A 15941-nucleotide genomic window follows, 5' to 3' on the forward strand; every position below is an offset into this window, starting at 1 on the left:
TTGGGAATTTATTTCAAACATTTTACTTTAGAATACAAAATGTAAATTATATTTTAATCTTCTTGGAAAGCAGATTGTTTGTTTTGAACAAAAATGAAAAAGTTTTTTAGAAATGTGTGAAGTAATTTACTGGCTTCTCTAGTTGCTATTACAGAGCCATGAAGTTAGGAGCAGTTGAACACCCTCCCCGAAACACTCGACCTCCACTTTCTCTCTGCAGTGAGGACTCTCATGCTGCGGCGAAGTAGCTTTCCTTGTAGATACACTGGGCAATCCGTTTCATTTGGGAGAGAAGAAAATAGATTATGTAAATTTTATTTGACTCTAAAATCCAGATTAAGAGGCAGGCAATACTGTCACTTTAGATGAGAATATCTTCAGATAAAATACCGAATCGTGCAATTTCAACATTTCTACTTAGTCCATTTGGCCATGAATGGGATCGTGTCATTCACTCCTCTGTGTAAACTCCTTCATTGCTTCCTGGGACCCTAAAATAGCTTAAAATTTTATAACATGGAGTACAAGCTTTTCACCAAGTGATGAATATCTTCTACAATTTTCTACTGAGACCCTGGGGCTCAATTAGGTCTACTGCAATAGTATAACTTTACTTAGCTAAGTAATGCATTCCACATGTAAACACCTCGGTATGTCACAGTGCTCCCATAGGAGCATCCCCCTCTCCACTGAGTGAAATCCTGTTCTTCAAAATGCTCCATCACAGTTGTTTAAAGAACACATTCCCTCCCACTTCCCATAAACAGCATTTAGTTGTTTCTGTGCTTCCAATATATCTCTCTCCAATCACAACACATTCTACAGAAATCACATTAAGGACAGAAACTGTTTCTTCTTCATCTGAAAGGCATATAATTGGTGAACAATAATTAGTTTTTGCACAAACATTTCATCTTTCCTGTGTAGTCCTCCTTCTGTGAACAATAGTGTTAAAATACGTTTCCTTAATAACCTGTGTCACTAGATACTTTGAATCTCAGCCGTCTCATTTTAAAAAAGCTGTGAAAATTGTAATTATTCACTTTGCATGGGTATTTTGTAGATTAATTAGTACATTCATAGTGTTCTGAAAATGTAGGGCATGTTGTTCAGGTGTTGAGTTCTATTGTCTAAGTTTAGCAGTGAGGCTTTCCAAATGTCAGGAGAGATGTTTGAGAACCTGCTGCCATAGAACTCTATAAAGAGATGCAAGCTAGGTGTGAAATTTCCTTTTAAGGTAATTTGTTTCAGAACTCCCATTGTTGGCGGGAAACTATAATTCCTGTAGGAATAAGATTATAGGGGGAGTGGCATGTTCAGTATTCTGCAGACATATGTGAATGCATTTATAGGCACAAGAGTGTTATACATGTATATGTGGATTTGTCACGTGTGCATGAGTGTGTAGAGTGTATATGTACAAAATCATGTGGACATATATCCAAATATTTTACACACATGTATACATACACAGACACTAAATATATGTATATACTTATATAAACATATGTATATATATATATATATGAGAAAAAGAAGAGAGAAGTTAATTATTTCTGGTAATGCTTTTGAGGTGAAGGAAGGGTTTGAGACACATTTCCAGTTTATGAGCACTGAAATTTTGTGCCCTGTCCTTTAAAGCCATGATATATATCTTCATGGCTACACCATATCAATTGTTTGTTTGTTTGTTTTTTTGAGGTGATGGGGATTGAACCCAGGGCCTTATACATGTGAGGCAAGCACTCTACCAACTAAGCTATATCCCCAGCCCCCTGTACCAATCAATTCTTCATTAGTTCTTGATGAATTCAATATTTACCAACTATGAAATATCAGTAATACAGACAATAGATATGTACATATCTATGTATATTTTATGTATTTACATTTCTGTATTTATAATTTGTAAAATTTTCTCAAATATGTTCAAGATGAAGCCTTGCTTTCTGACATAATTGGTTAGTCAAAACAATTATAATGAGAAGCTTTTTATTTAGAAAGCATAAGAGTGATACATACTGAATGTATTTTTATTTAAATAGCTTATAAAACAAGCATTAACTGTTTAATATTTAGATATTGTGCCAAGGTCTTTTTTTCTGGATTCCCTGCTTTGAATTTTATCCTCTTGCTAATGTACATCTAAAATTCACTGTACTTACTTTCTAGTTTCAGTTTACTTAAAGTAGAGCAAGAATTTAAAAATAGTTATGAAGTCAGTAGGGTACCCATTTATTTTATGTATTTTATTTTTTCTCAACTTTTTAGTTTCTTTGATATATTCAATTCAAATAAAGTTTTTAATAGATTGACATTTATGGAGTCTTTCCAAAGCACTCAATGAGTTTTCATAGAAACAACCCTATTTTTACATACATATTTCCATCAAATAATATAATGATTAATTCAAAATGTTCAATACTGAGATCCAGCCACACAGAGTACTGATCAGTCGGTACCTGGTAAACATGCAGAGGCCTCCTAGGGGGAAGCCTACCATTTATAGGCATTGAGTGTTATGTTCTGCAGAAAGACAGGAAGATTCCTGTAAGCTCTGCAGAGTTTCTTTCATAAGAAAGAAATGAAAATGAAAATGAACTATTAGATGAGACTAACATCTTTTTGTCATCAAAATAAATAATTGGTTGTTGGGGGCTGCCCTGGATACCTTTCAGTCCTGAGTAAAGAGGTACTGGACTGGTATTGCACCCTGCAATGCAAGTGGACTTTACCTCAGCTCAGATAAGAAAGGTGCAGCTCAGGGAGTGAGTGTCACATGATGGGGTTGAATTACACCCACCTGTTTGTTGTAATCCTACCCTTTGCCATTTCTTGGATAGAATGTTCCAATGGATTAGCTCCCCCCATTAATAAAACCCAGGTTCAAGGTGTTCTCCCTCTCTTTCTTGCCTGCCTTGCCTCCTTTGTGGGAACTGGGTCAGAGGGGCTGTCAGAGAACCCAAAGAAAAAGTATTTCTCTGTGTGTCATTATTTCATGCCAGCCCAGCCACCTGGAGTGACCCTGACTGGTTTAGTCATGTGTCGTGACAGTTGGTCAACATCTTTTACATAAGAGCAAGTGGATATGTTGCAATTCAAGTCCTTACTCCCTGAGTTCTTGTCCAGAGTTTTTAATTCATTGATTGTGTTTTCTTAAACTACTTACTACTGCCAAACACTGTGCATTACTTATGGCTCCATAACAATAAGCCTCTTCTCATTTGCTCTTCAAATTAATTCAATATTCATGTCATTCTCACAGCTCTTGGGACCCAAGCCACAGATAACTTCAAGACTCTCCCCTTTTCTGTGATTCATTGCTTCATGAGTCTAACAAGCTATGCAGTGGGTGGATAAGTATGGGATGAACGGAACTGAATACATAGACCCTAAATGTAGGGCTGCTAATTCGTGTGTGTATGAACATGGGCAAGAGAGGTCCAAACTGATGAGCACCTGAAAAAGCACAGGACATTCTGACCTTTTGTCATTTGCCTGAGCAGGGAAAGCCACCTGCAGCCATTTCACCTTCTTTCATCCTCCAGTTTGACAAACAATACTCTTACAACATTGAGAAAATACAGAAGCCCTTCCATAGGAACATAGTTTGCTTAATGATGGCTTTTTGGTCCTGTATATTATTTTATCACCAGCCATATCATTTAGAAATAAATTTGATTAAAAGAGTGATGTGTAAATTTTCATCATCTTTGTGACTTAGAAATGAATAAAGGATTATAAAATAGTGGTGTGTCTTGCCCTGGTTTTCAAACAAAATGGATGGTTTTAGACGTGTTAGCCTGTTTGTGGCTGCACTTGTTAGATGACTATGCCCCATGTCAGGAGGATCAATAATCTCCTCTGACAAATGCTTATAATGCTACACAGATTGACCTCTTTTCTTCTTAAAATATGTGGGTTGTTCTTTTGTGGTTTTTTGTTGTTGTTGTTTTTTTTTTTTTTTTGGTGCTAGGGATTGAACCCAGAGGTGCTTTACCATTGATCCACATACCCTGCTGAGAGCCACGGCTGAGTCTGTATGGCCCCTGGCATTTTGCCAACAGTATTGATTGACAGGCGAGGCATTACTATCCGCCTCTGCCGCAACTTTTGAGTTCTCGAACTATTTTGGAGTTCTCGTGGGGATTTCCGGGGATTCCCCGAGAGTTCCCATTGGTTGGGGAAGTGCAGGAGGAGGGATTTCCGGGAGAGATATTTCCGGCTGGGGGTTCCTGGACAAGCCTCGTGGCCCGTTCGGGAGGATTCCCCGGGAGCTGTGTGAAGTGTTTTCCTGCAGTTTAAAAATAAAGTTTGTTCCTGCTTCAGTGGCTCGTGATTTGTGCCCAGCCAGACTGCGGCAATACCCCTCCCTTTTCATTTTTTATTTAGAGACAGGGTCTCACTATTTTGCTTAGGGCCTCACTAAGTTGCTGAGGCTTGCATCAAACTTATGATCCTTCTGCCTCAACCTTCCAAGCCACTGAGATTACAAGTGTGAACCACCACAACTGGCTGGTCTAAAGATTTTGATGAACCAAGATAGGTGATGTTTCACTTAAAAGAAAAACCAAACATAACACTGTGGTGGGTGCAATGACTCCATAGAGTGGTAGAGGTGAAGCTAGACAAATTGCAAAAATGTGTGTTTTACATATGGATCATCGTTCTGATACAAGAGATGTCCCAACCATCTCAGTGCAAGAAACCTGTGCTAGCCATGGCTTGTGGCCAACATAAAGCCAAAGCTGGGCAGCTTGAGTCTGTGATGATATTGTCAACAGAAAGTCCAGCTGCAGTCCCAGGGGATGGTCTCATTCCTGGGCTGTGTGTCAAAGAGCTGAGCTGAGTTGCCTCAGTTGGCAGGTACTAAAGTGAGGATTCCTGAGAAGAGTCCCATCAGATAAGGAGAAATCTAACCACCTGGTGATTCCAGGTCCCTTTGAGAAGGAACAGAGAGTATTGTAGCTCTGTAAAATGAAAACCACTTTTTAGGATTGACATGTAAAAATCACCTGAAGCTTTGAAATTTGGTCTAGTCAACAACAACAACAAACCCCCTTCACTATTAAAATGCTTGCAATGCAGTTCCAAATACATGGCTGATCTCATCTTGATGAATGATGTTTTACAGGATGCATTGAGGTTCTTCTTTCTCATAGACATTCAAGATCCAGAGGTTATGTGAAGCTTTCTTAAATATTTAAAAGTGTGGACCACTAATACAACATACAGTCTGCAAAAGAATGAAGATCATGTTTGGGTTTTACTGTCTTTCTTTTCTTGCTGTTCTTTTTTTTGCACTTTGGTCTTTGTACCCAACAAATCATTGGTTATGTGGAAAGAATACTGAGTTTAAGATTAGAAGAGTCAAATTCAGATCTTGCCACCCAAATGGCAATTAGACTTATCCTCACAGAACATCGTGGCAAAAATTACAAATACTATGTAGTCAGTTAAATATTATTAACTAATTAATTAATTAATCACTGAAATCATTCATAGAGTAGGTGCTAATATCACCATTTTACAGATGGGGAAATTAAGGTATAGCATGGAAGAATAACTTGCCCACGTTCACAGTGAGAGCTGGGATATGGATTCAGAGATTCTAGAGCACATGACTTTCAGCTCAATGCTCTTTGAGTTAAATAAAAGAAAACTTATATTAAAATCCTTGCTGGAGATGTAGCTCAGTGGTAGAGTGCATGCTTAACCTACATGAGGACATGGGTTCAGTTCCCATCACCACACATGCACATCCTAGGACAAAAATGAATAAGAAGGTAAAATAAAATAAAGAGAATGCTATGAACATGTGGCAGAGCCTGAAAAGCCTATCTCATGTCCACTCAAACTTTCTTCCTTAATAATTTTCATTCCTCAGCCTCCAGGATGTTAGCCAAGTAAGTGCTAAGGCTGGGAACCCAGGAGGTAGAATATTGGGTCCTCAATAACTGGGTACTCCACCTCTACCATGGTGGCCTTATCTCAACTTTTTTTTTTCAATGCAGAGAAATGAACTACTACTTTATTAAAGTTAGTCTTTTTTTTTTGTATTTTATTATAGAGATAAGGTCTCACTGAGTTGCTTAGTGCCTCACTTTTGATGAGGCTGGCTTTGAACTCTCAATTTTCCTGCCTTAGCCTCCCGAGCGAGCTACTGGGATTATAGACATGTGCCACCATGCTCTGCTTAAAGTTAGTTATTAATGGTCTTTTACTAGTAAATGACATTAGTCATTAGGAATTCAATTATTTAAAACAGATCAAAGGAAATAAATTTTCCAGTGTATTCTTAATGCTAAACACTGTGAAGAAGGTATAGACAGAACTTGTAAGAAATAATTATATATGATCTTTCTATTCAAATGTTTATGCTTTCCTGGTGGAGATGAAATAAATACATTAATCACCATTGGGTTGCTTAATATTGCTTTGTAGATTCAGTAGCATCTCAAAATTTAGAGATGAGAATGACTCAGGTTGGCTCCAATAGTTAGAGCAGACTTTCTACAGATGGTGAGACTTGGACCCAGTTTTGGGGAATGAGAAATGTTTGAGCAAGCAAGATGAGAAGACAGGTGGACCACTGTAGAAAAGGTCAGAGATAGTACAGCTACAGGGATATTTTTATGGAGTATGAAGAGAGTGGTGCGATTAGAACAGAGTGATAAACAATGTGTATATATAAAATCTTAGCACTGTGCCTGGAACATACTTCTTTTCCCATTTGGCTTAGAATATTTTAATAGCCATTCAATTTGTATCCTTGAGTGTCAACTTTACCATCTTCACAGTTATTTTATATATTGCTTCCAGAGTAAGGCTTTGTAAGTTTCAAATCACTTCAAATTTCTCCCGTGATTAAAATTATTCATTATATTTCAGTTGCATATTGGAAATAGTCTGAGCTCATTGCCTTGATTTTTTGAGTGATCTCTGTTTATCTCTGCAAATCTTTCCTCTCCGTATTTCTTCTGCTAGAAAAATGAACTATATCAAAATATGCAATGAATGTTTCAAAAATGTGTGTCTTAGAACATGCTATGACATCACTCTGGAATGTCATTGTCCTCATATCAACCAAGTAAACACCTTTGTCTTTCAATACGCAGTTCAAATAATGTCACTTTACTCCAACTCAGTAAAATTAACCTACCCTTTGTGTGTGTCTCTGTGAGTGTGTGCTTGCCTTTAGTAGAAAAACATATTAAATATAATGAGACTGCCCTTAAAAAATCGATACAACAGGATATAAATAAAGCAATGGGAAACTATTCAAAAGATAAATAAGAAATTAGAATGCAAATAATATACAGCCAAATGCAGGAATATGTTCTCTTATTTTAAATATGCATTACAATGGCTAAAGTTGGATGAAAAGAGCAAGAGAGGGAAAGATTTTTGAAAATATTCAAAAATATTCCTGGCATGTATTTTTATTTGTATTTATTTTTTTTTGCAGTTCAAAAATTCTACATATTTATTACTGAACCAGCCAAAACCAGTACTAAAGCACCTTCATAGCTATCTGATTAAATAAAAGAAGATCTGATCCCGATTAAATATGTCCAACTGTCCAGACAATGGTGACATTTTCAGCTTGACATGATAAGATGATCATGACTTGATACAGCATAAACATGTGAGTCATCTCATGAGTAATTCCTTATAGACTCAACCTGGTTCCCCTCCAATCCTCCTTTGGGAGTTGTACTTGATTTTGTTACCAGTTTTCATTTGAATCCATTGGAGAATGGGACAATTTTGCTTTTGTTTCTTGGCCAGGAATCACTTGATCCTGAAAGTTTTGTGAGAAGACATGGCGAGCAATGGGATCAAGTGCACATACCACAATGGCAAAAAATAGACAAAGTCATAAGATATGTTTTTAAAGAGTCCAATCTCTGGAACTCTGTATAACATTTCATTGTTTTGAAATCTCCCTGAGTTCTTCATAAATAAGGTAGGAATGATACAACAATGAATGTTTTTCAATTGCATTCAGGATTGATATTCAGCCAGTATGCATTAGTATGGACATCCTGGATATTAAAATATTGAAATGTTTCCCCAAGGACGGGTATCAGCTGTTGCCCTGAGTGCATTCTCTCCATCCCTTTATGCTGTGGACCATATCAGAAATTCTGCTCATCTTCACCGTCAGGGTCAGGAAAGCTTCAAGACCTGCTTCAACACTTTTTGGGATGTCCTTCCTGATTGGCCAGTGTCCATGTCTTCCTGGTTGTTAAATGTTTCCTGTTATTCCCAGGTTAACATGATATACATCTTGAGATTTGGATATCCCATTTCCTACTTGACATACCCACTTGGATTTCTCACAGCTATCTCAAATTTAACATGCCACAAGTGCAGCTGTTTTAAAAAGTTGAATAGGTAGTGAAATAATGTGTTCTTTCTAATAACTTCCACAGCCCAATCTGATGTTCTGTTACCAAAGTACAATTTGTTAAAAGTAAATTCAGGAGGACCAAAGGATTTATACTTTTGGATGAACAGAATCACTTTTTATTACTCTGGCAATGCTCCAAATAAAATTATCAGTCAAAATTTTAAAAAGAATTAGCAACAATATGTGGTTTTAATTTGGTAAGATGTTTTTTTTGTCCTTCTACCCACCAGATCTGCTGGTGTTGAAAATTTGCCAGGTCAGAGAGAAAGATTGAAATGTTCTGTGAAACTGGAGAAGCCAATCAGAATGTTTTTCTGGTCAGTTAGCCATGCTCTCTCAGTTCTGAGGTGGCAGGGGATTTTCACTCAGAAAATAGTTCAGGGTCATGCCAAATATGAAAAAAGCAGTCACCGGAGTCCATTTATAATAGAATCATGGCCAACTTATACCACCATGGAACTTAATAAAGCAGGTATGACTAAATCTCTAGATTATCATATTTTCTGAATTTTAAATATACTTTATTGATACATAATTAAAATACAATAAAATGAACTCATTTTAAAAATGAACTCATTTTAAGAGTAGTTTAGGAGGCTTTAACAAACCAATCATCCATGGAGTTTATCTCAAAATATGTAACATATTAATAACCTATAAAAATTTACTTTATGCCTTTTCCTAGTCAATAGCCTTTCCCCACCCCAGTACCACAAGCTCCAAGCAACCACTTCTGTACTTTGTCATGATAGAATTAATTTTACTTATTCTAAAATGTCATATGAATGGTATTAATCAATAATTATCTTTGGGTTATTGTCTCATTCACTAAGCATAATTTTTATAACACTGATTCATGTTGAAGTGATTTTTCATTGGTGAATAGTGTTATACTATATAATATAGTGATATATTTATTCATTCAACTGCTAATGATTATTAGTGTTGATTCTTGTTGTAAAAAAATACCATAAAGAGCAACCTATGGAAAAGCATATTTTATATTTATTTTTGGATTTTATTTTAACTTTTGTTTAGAAATAATTTTAGACTTATAGAAAAATTACAATAGTACATAGTACCATTTTCTCTTCAATTGCCTTCCCTTAGGTTAACTTCTTACATAACCTTGATATAAAGATCAAAGCTAAGAATTTAATATGCATGTGATTCTACTAACTAAACTAAAGAGTTTATTCAAAGTTCCCCATTTTTTCCCATTAATGTCTTTTTTCTGTTTCAGGGCTCAGTCTGGGGTACCACATTGCATTTAGTTGTTATGTCTCCTTAGTCTAATCTATGACAGTTCCTCAGTTTTTCCTTCTGTTTTATGACCTTGACACATTGAAGAACAGTTATTAAGTATTTTGTGGAATAGATATTCTATCTAATGTTTAACATTATTAAATCGAGGATATGAATTCTGGGGAAGAACACACAGGGGCAAGGTGCATTTAGTGCATTAGATCACAGTTAAGCGATATGTATGAATATATCTTATGGCTGGTGATATTAATCTTGGTCACTTGGTTAAGGGATGCCTGCCAGGTTCCTCCACAATACGGTGACTATTTTTACCTTTCTAAACTCTAGTCACTAACAAGGTCACCCTAAATCCAGCCCACTTTCAAGAGAAGTGAAATTAAGCTCCATTTCCTGGTGGGAAGAATCTAAACCAACCTGAAGTCATATGTTAAAACCCTCAAAGGAATTAAGATATATTATGAGACTATGCAAGTATTTTGTTTCTCCACCAGGCTTTGTCCATGAATTTTAGCATTCATTAGTGAATCCTCCTTGCAGCAGTTATGACTGTGGAATATTAGGGGTGCTTTTTAAAATTCCTTTATTCCTTCTTCAGATATGAATTACCATTCTGTAAGCAAGAGTGGCTCTAATTTATTATTTCTTTATTTTCATTTTAAAATTTATTAATTCATGCACTTGTTCATATCTTTATGAACTCATGGGTATTTATTTTATTCTTTGGGTTATAATCTAATATGTTTGTCATTTGCTAGATTAGTTGGAGCTCTTTAGTTGGCTCTTATGTCCTTGTGACAATCTCTCATTTTTTAAAGTACAAAACATTAACATAAGATGTTCCATGCTCATCTTTATTTTTTAGCCCCAAACCTAGAAATGGAGCCTTGGCTCCTTTTACTGGATGACATTTAGAAACCAATATCTGGATAGTAAGTATGCTCTTGCTACTGCTATGACATTGCACTAGACTCTCTTAATAGAGAAAGCTAAGAAATGCATGTAAAAATGATAGCCTTTGTATGTCCATACACCTGTAGTTAGTTATGTATCTATCTTATATATATATAAGAATATCTTAAAATACAATGTTATATTTTAATATATGATAATTTGTATATCTTAATATACAAACATATAAAGATAAATAAACTATATAACATACATTGATTAAGCTATGTATGAGAATAAACTTAAATTAACCCAATATTTCCAACTTCAGTCTACCTCTACTGGTTTCATTCTGACATTTCTGTTTTTTAACTACATTGGTGAATTTTTCACTATTCTCTAACAGTGAGAAACCAGACTCTCAGAATTTAAAATATATTTACTTATTTGTTCAATCCTAGTGCATAGGCAAAATAGTTTCAGAATTGCTGGCATGTACCCTGTGAGAAACAAATTTACCAATTTGAGCACAGTGCTTTGTATTTTTTCCCCCTTTAGCCTGTCAGTATCCGGTCACAACATTATACTCCCAAGTCACTTTGGTGTATTCTTTCTTTCTTAGCAACACCAGTGTTAAGTACAACACTATTTTCTCACTTTGTGGCATGGAAAAGTCATAATTACAATCGCAGCTACTTGAGAATAAGGATCCTATCTAGCAAGGATGAAATTGTAAACATTACATCATGATTCCTTGTTAGGGGGACAGGACATCTTCTCTCATAATGACTAATCATATTCTTTGATAGCAATCTGTTCTGGTTGTTATATTCTCTTTAATTCCCATAGATATTGTGCATGGGAAAGCATTACTGAAATATAAGAGATATTTTTATCCATCTTTATTTTTAATCTATCTTTAGGAATGAGTTAATTCTAGAAAAATATAGATACAAATGAAATGACAAACACATGACTTAAGTTCCATATTCTTTTACTAAATATTCAAGGAACTTGGAGAATAATATTTAGGGAATCATGAAGAAATCTGCATTAACTTGAATAGAATAATTTGGAATTATAGGATGAAATGAATATAAAGTAATATATGAATATATTTGGAACTGACAAAATTTGTATTTTACCAATATAATAAGAAACTTATTTCTCCTGGTTTCTATTAAAATGCCCTAAGGTCCAATTCATATACATTAGTGCAAATGTGTAAACTCAAATTTACACCAGGTATATGATATTCATCTCTACATATAAATAAAATGTATTGCATTCCCAGAGAAAGAAAGATTTGTATTTTCACTAACATGTCACATTAACCAAAAGCCTAGGTTTCTATGGAAGCAGGAATGTTCACTTGTTAGACATTAAATAAACCGATTACAATATTGTTTTAGAGCCAAGATGATAAAATAACTTCAGTGAAGCTACACACTAATTGTCAATCCTTTCTTCATAAATCGTTTATTGAGTAAGCATTCTGGTCAAGGTACTGGGGTATTCCCTTGGGGAATATAAAGATCAATAAAACATTCTGTTTTTGTGTACAGAATTACAATACAAGGTTCTGTAGGAAGGGAATGGATTAATATTTTGGAAGTGTGTAAGTGGGAGGCAACATTAAAACTATGTCATGTGAAATTAGCAACAAAGACCAGCTCAGTGACCTGCCAGGAGAAGGACTTACCTTAAGATGCCACTGTTGGACCAATCACCATCATTTTTAATAGCAGCATATTTGGGGGTGGGGTAGGGGAGGGGGGAGGGAAGATGCAGTTAGAAGTCATTACTATAAACACACACAAATGTTTTATTTTCTGACCAATAACATGACTTTTTCATATTATTATACACTGTTTCCTTGTTTAGTATTACAAAGTGTATATTTTCTTCACATTTAAAGCATAAAAATTCTATTAACTTACTTTGGTTATTGAAAAGTATATATATTTAGCATCACAGGAACATAATATCTTTCACAGGATGATTTGAACCACTTTAGCATAGTTATTATCAACATATTTCTTTTAATTTTATTTTGTATATTTAGATATTTAAAATTGTTCATAAAACTTTAAAGCACAGTAAAGAACACAGGGTATTTTTGCACTCTTATTTAGTTGAATATATGCATTTGTTTCTAACTTAATTGACTTTAGCATTTTCTAGAAGTCAAACAGCTTTTTTTGAAAGTCAGCCAGAAGCTTTTGTCAGGCACTTTTTTTTTAATAACTTAAAATGAATCAGTCAAATCAACCTCCTTGCTTCAAAATTCTTTGATTTGTTCTGAGATAAAAGTCAATTTTAACTGTCTCAGATTTCTCAATGTCAAAACGAAATCCAGCTTTTCCTAAGTATATGTTTACTCTTCTGAGTTGGTTCTATAATATTATTGACTACTGCTTTAACAGAAGATATTTAAATATCTTCTAGTATATCTATAGCATGAAGCCTCATGAGAAAGACTTGTTCTGATTCAAAAATATTCATATTATAGGTGGTGTTCACTTGTAATCCCATCCGCTCAGGAGGATTAGGCAAGAGGATTGCAAGATTGAAATCAGCTTCAACAATCTAGCTAGATCCTGTCTCAAAATGAATAATAAAAAGGGTTTTGGATATAGCTTTATGTTAAAGCACGCTTAGGTTTAATCCCCAGTATTGGAAGAAAAAAAAACTAATTTACATTAACTTGAAAGAGGTTGCTTCTAGTTTTCAAGTTTATTGCTTTTTAAATTACGAAGCAGTAATGTTCATTGTAATAAGTCTCAACATTGGAGAATGAAATGTTAGAAACCTTCATCTCCTTCCTACCAGTCTCTCCTTTACCAGAGGTGATCAAAATGGGGCATCTCCCAAGATATTAGTATATAAAAAAATTCTCAATATATACAAATCCTGACATATATTTAATGGAACATATCATGTTTGACCACAAGCTTATAACATAAGAGATCTATTTGATTCTCTGTCATTTCTACAGAATATTTTATTATGTGGACATACCATTATTTATGTAACAATTTCCCTGCTGTAGTTTATATACATTGATTCATTTCCCATTTTCTAGAACAAACTATACTGTCATAAATGCTTATATATTGAAATTTTGCAGTTATATAATATATGCCTGCAGGATTCTTAGGGGCAGAATTATTTGTTACAAAGAGCTGCATATTGAATTTTTTAAAATATATATATATTGTTTAAATAAACCAGATTGTGTTCATTGATATTTCCATAAAATATATTCACCATTGTCTATACTGTTCACAAATGCCAGTTATTATCAATATAGTTCCATTGATCTTCTTATATACCTTTAGATATTTAATCATTTGGAATTTACTTCATGAGCAGTGCAAGATGGGATTCAAAATTCTTTTTTATTCCCTAAAGGAATATCAAGGCCTGGAATTATCTGTGAATTCCTTATCCTTTCTCCAACAGTTTTATTATAGGGCATGTTGGTTAACATTCTTAGTCGCAAACAACAAAACCAACTTGGGCTTTCCAAAAAAGGAATTTGTTTCAGAATGTTAGGTAGCTGACAGAATCCTTGGATTGCAGAAGAAACATGAGAACTGAGGTTCCAGTACACTTCCTGAGCCACTGTGCACAACCAACACCACCAGCAGCCACATCCAACCCCAGAACAAGGTCCTCTCAGCTCCCACTCAAGCCACCAAAACAGAATTCTGCTTATCCACACAGGTTGGATCTGGCACAAAGTCTCACACAGGTACATTTTATTATATGAAACTGGCTCACATGCCTTTTCCCTAGCTATGATAGGGCTAGAAAACCCATATTTCCTTAAATAGGATATATTATCAATTGTAAGAAGCACAGTTAGTTATTTCATGGCCAAAAATACAAATCAAACACTGATCACTAAACCCTGAAACAATGTTTTCAGTTAGCATTTTTATTTTGTAAATTGAAAAGGAGAATGTTTTGGATTTATGTATACAAATTTATTACATGTTTTTATGCAAACACAGAAAAGAAATTACAGGCAAAAGTTTAGGTTAAGCTATTCTAAATCATCATCATTGAAGAAATCAGTGTTCCTTATGATAGTCCTGAGTTCAAACAGGGAAAAAGAGGCAATGAAAAATTCCCTAAGGAATTTTCTGAGAATGTAGACAGCAGCCTCAAGAGAGATTAGGAGTCACGGCACTCCCCACAGTGATGCTTATAAATAGAATTTCACCCAAAGGGAGGAAGGAGTGGAAAATTCCTTTCTCTTTTTGCCTTCTTTCCCAATCATTCTATTAGAAATGGCTTGCATTTGGCAATAGTCCATTAAGTGACAATAACAAAAATTACTCTATTCAGAATATGGGAAGAAACCAAACCTCTGAGGATACATGAAGGAGTCCAGTTTAGGGTCACCATTCATAAGAAGGCTGCTCTCTTTGACTCAGACAACCTCCTCATACAGAAAGAACAGAGCTTTGCATTTGTAATCTTTTGGAGAGACTGCATCAGGCACATAAAAGCTTTTCATAGATATTCAAATGTGTGCAGAATATATGTATGAGAAGGGAAGGAAAATGATCAAATATACACCAGTGAATTCCTCTGGGCCTGATACTGAGAAGGGAGAAAGATGAACTAGTTTTGATGAGGAACTTTCATTCTTTATGTATTTTTAATTTCTGTTTGGATTTTATTTTTACAAGAATAAAGAATAGTAAATCACTTATATAGCTAAAGTAGTAATCAGCACTTCTAAAAGGCTGTAGATTAATATGATTAAGATGTCAACTGAGGACGTCTTGTCCAAAGAAATGGAGGTAGGCTTGCTGTAAACCCCCAATTCCAAGGCATGAGGAATTACTCATCTTCAGATTTCAGAAATCTATTATGTCATGGTCCCCTAGGCTTTGTTCTCCATCCTCCTGTGTGATTTGTATTGTTACGTGGGCAGAGATGTAGATAGATCACGCCTGTGTTCCTTCTAAAGACCCTTCCTGTGAAAGGTGTGAGGGCCATGCAGACTTATGAAGAATGTACATGGGAAGGTGGGGGGAGGGAGTTGACATCACATGATCTAAAAATATCTGCTGACGGTTTTGTTTTCAATTTCTTTTCTACTCCAGCTTTCACTCTCTCCTTTGACCTTCTGCATAGCCCCAAGGCTCTTTACCTTCTGTCCCCTTTCAAATCCTCCATCTCCTTCCTTCTGTTTGCATTAGTTAATTATCCACTGCTGCCCAATGTCCACACAAACATTTCAAGGTGTTCTGCAGAACAAAGCAATGTCTTTACAGTGAAGTCATTGTTACAGGTGCCAATTACTATCTGTAATGTTATACCTTCCTTCATTGAAAGAGGAAAACAATTGAAG

At 35.2% G+C, this 15941-nt stretch overlaps 1 pseudogene; it reads right to left on the reverse strand.

The window, feature by feature from the left end:
* Positions 1–7672: 7672 nt before the first annotated feature.
* On the reverse strand, positions 7673–7827 carry LOC114097696 (large ribosomal subunit protein eL39-like; annotated as a pseudogene).
* Between the last annotated feature and the right edge of the window lie 8114 nt (positions 7828–15941).

The sequence above is a fragment of the Marmota flaviventris genome, chromosome 11 (genome assembly GCF_047511675.1).
Source record: "Marmota flaviventris isolate mMarFla1 chromosome 11, mMarFla1.hap1, whole genome shotgun sequence".
NCBI lineage: Eukaryota > Metazoa > Chordata > Mammalia > Rodentia > Sciuridae > Marmota > Marmota flaviventris.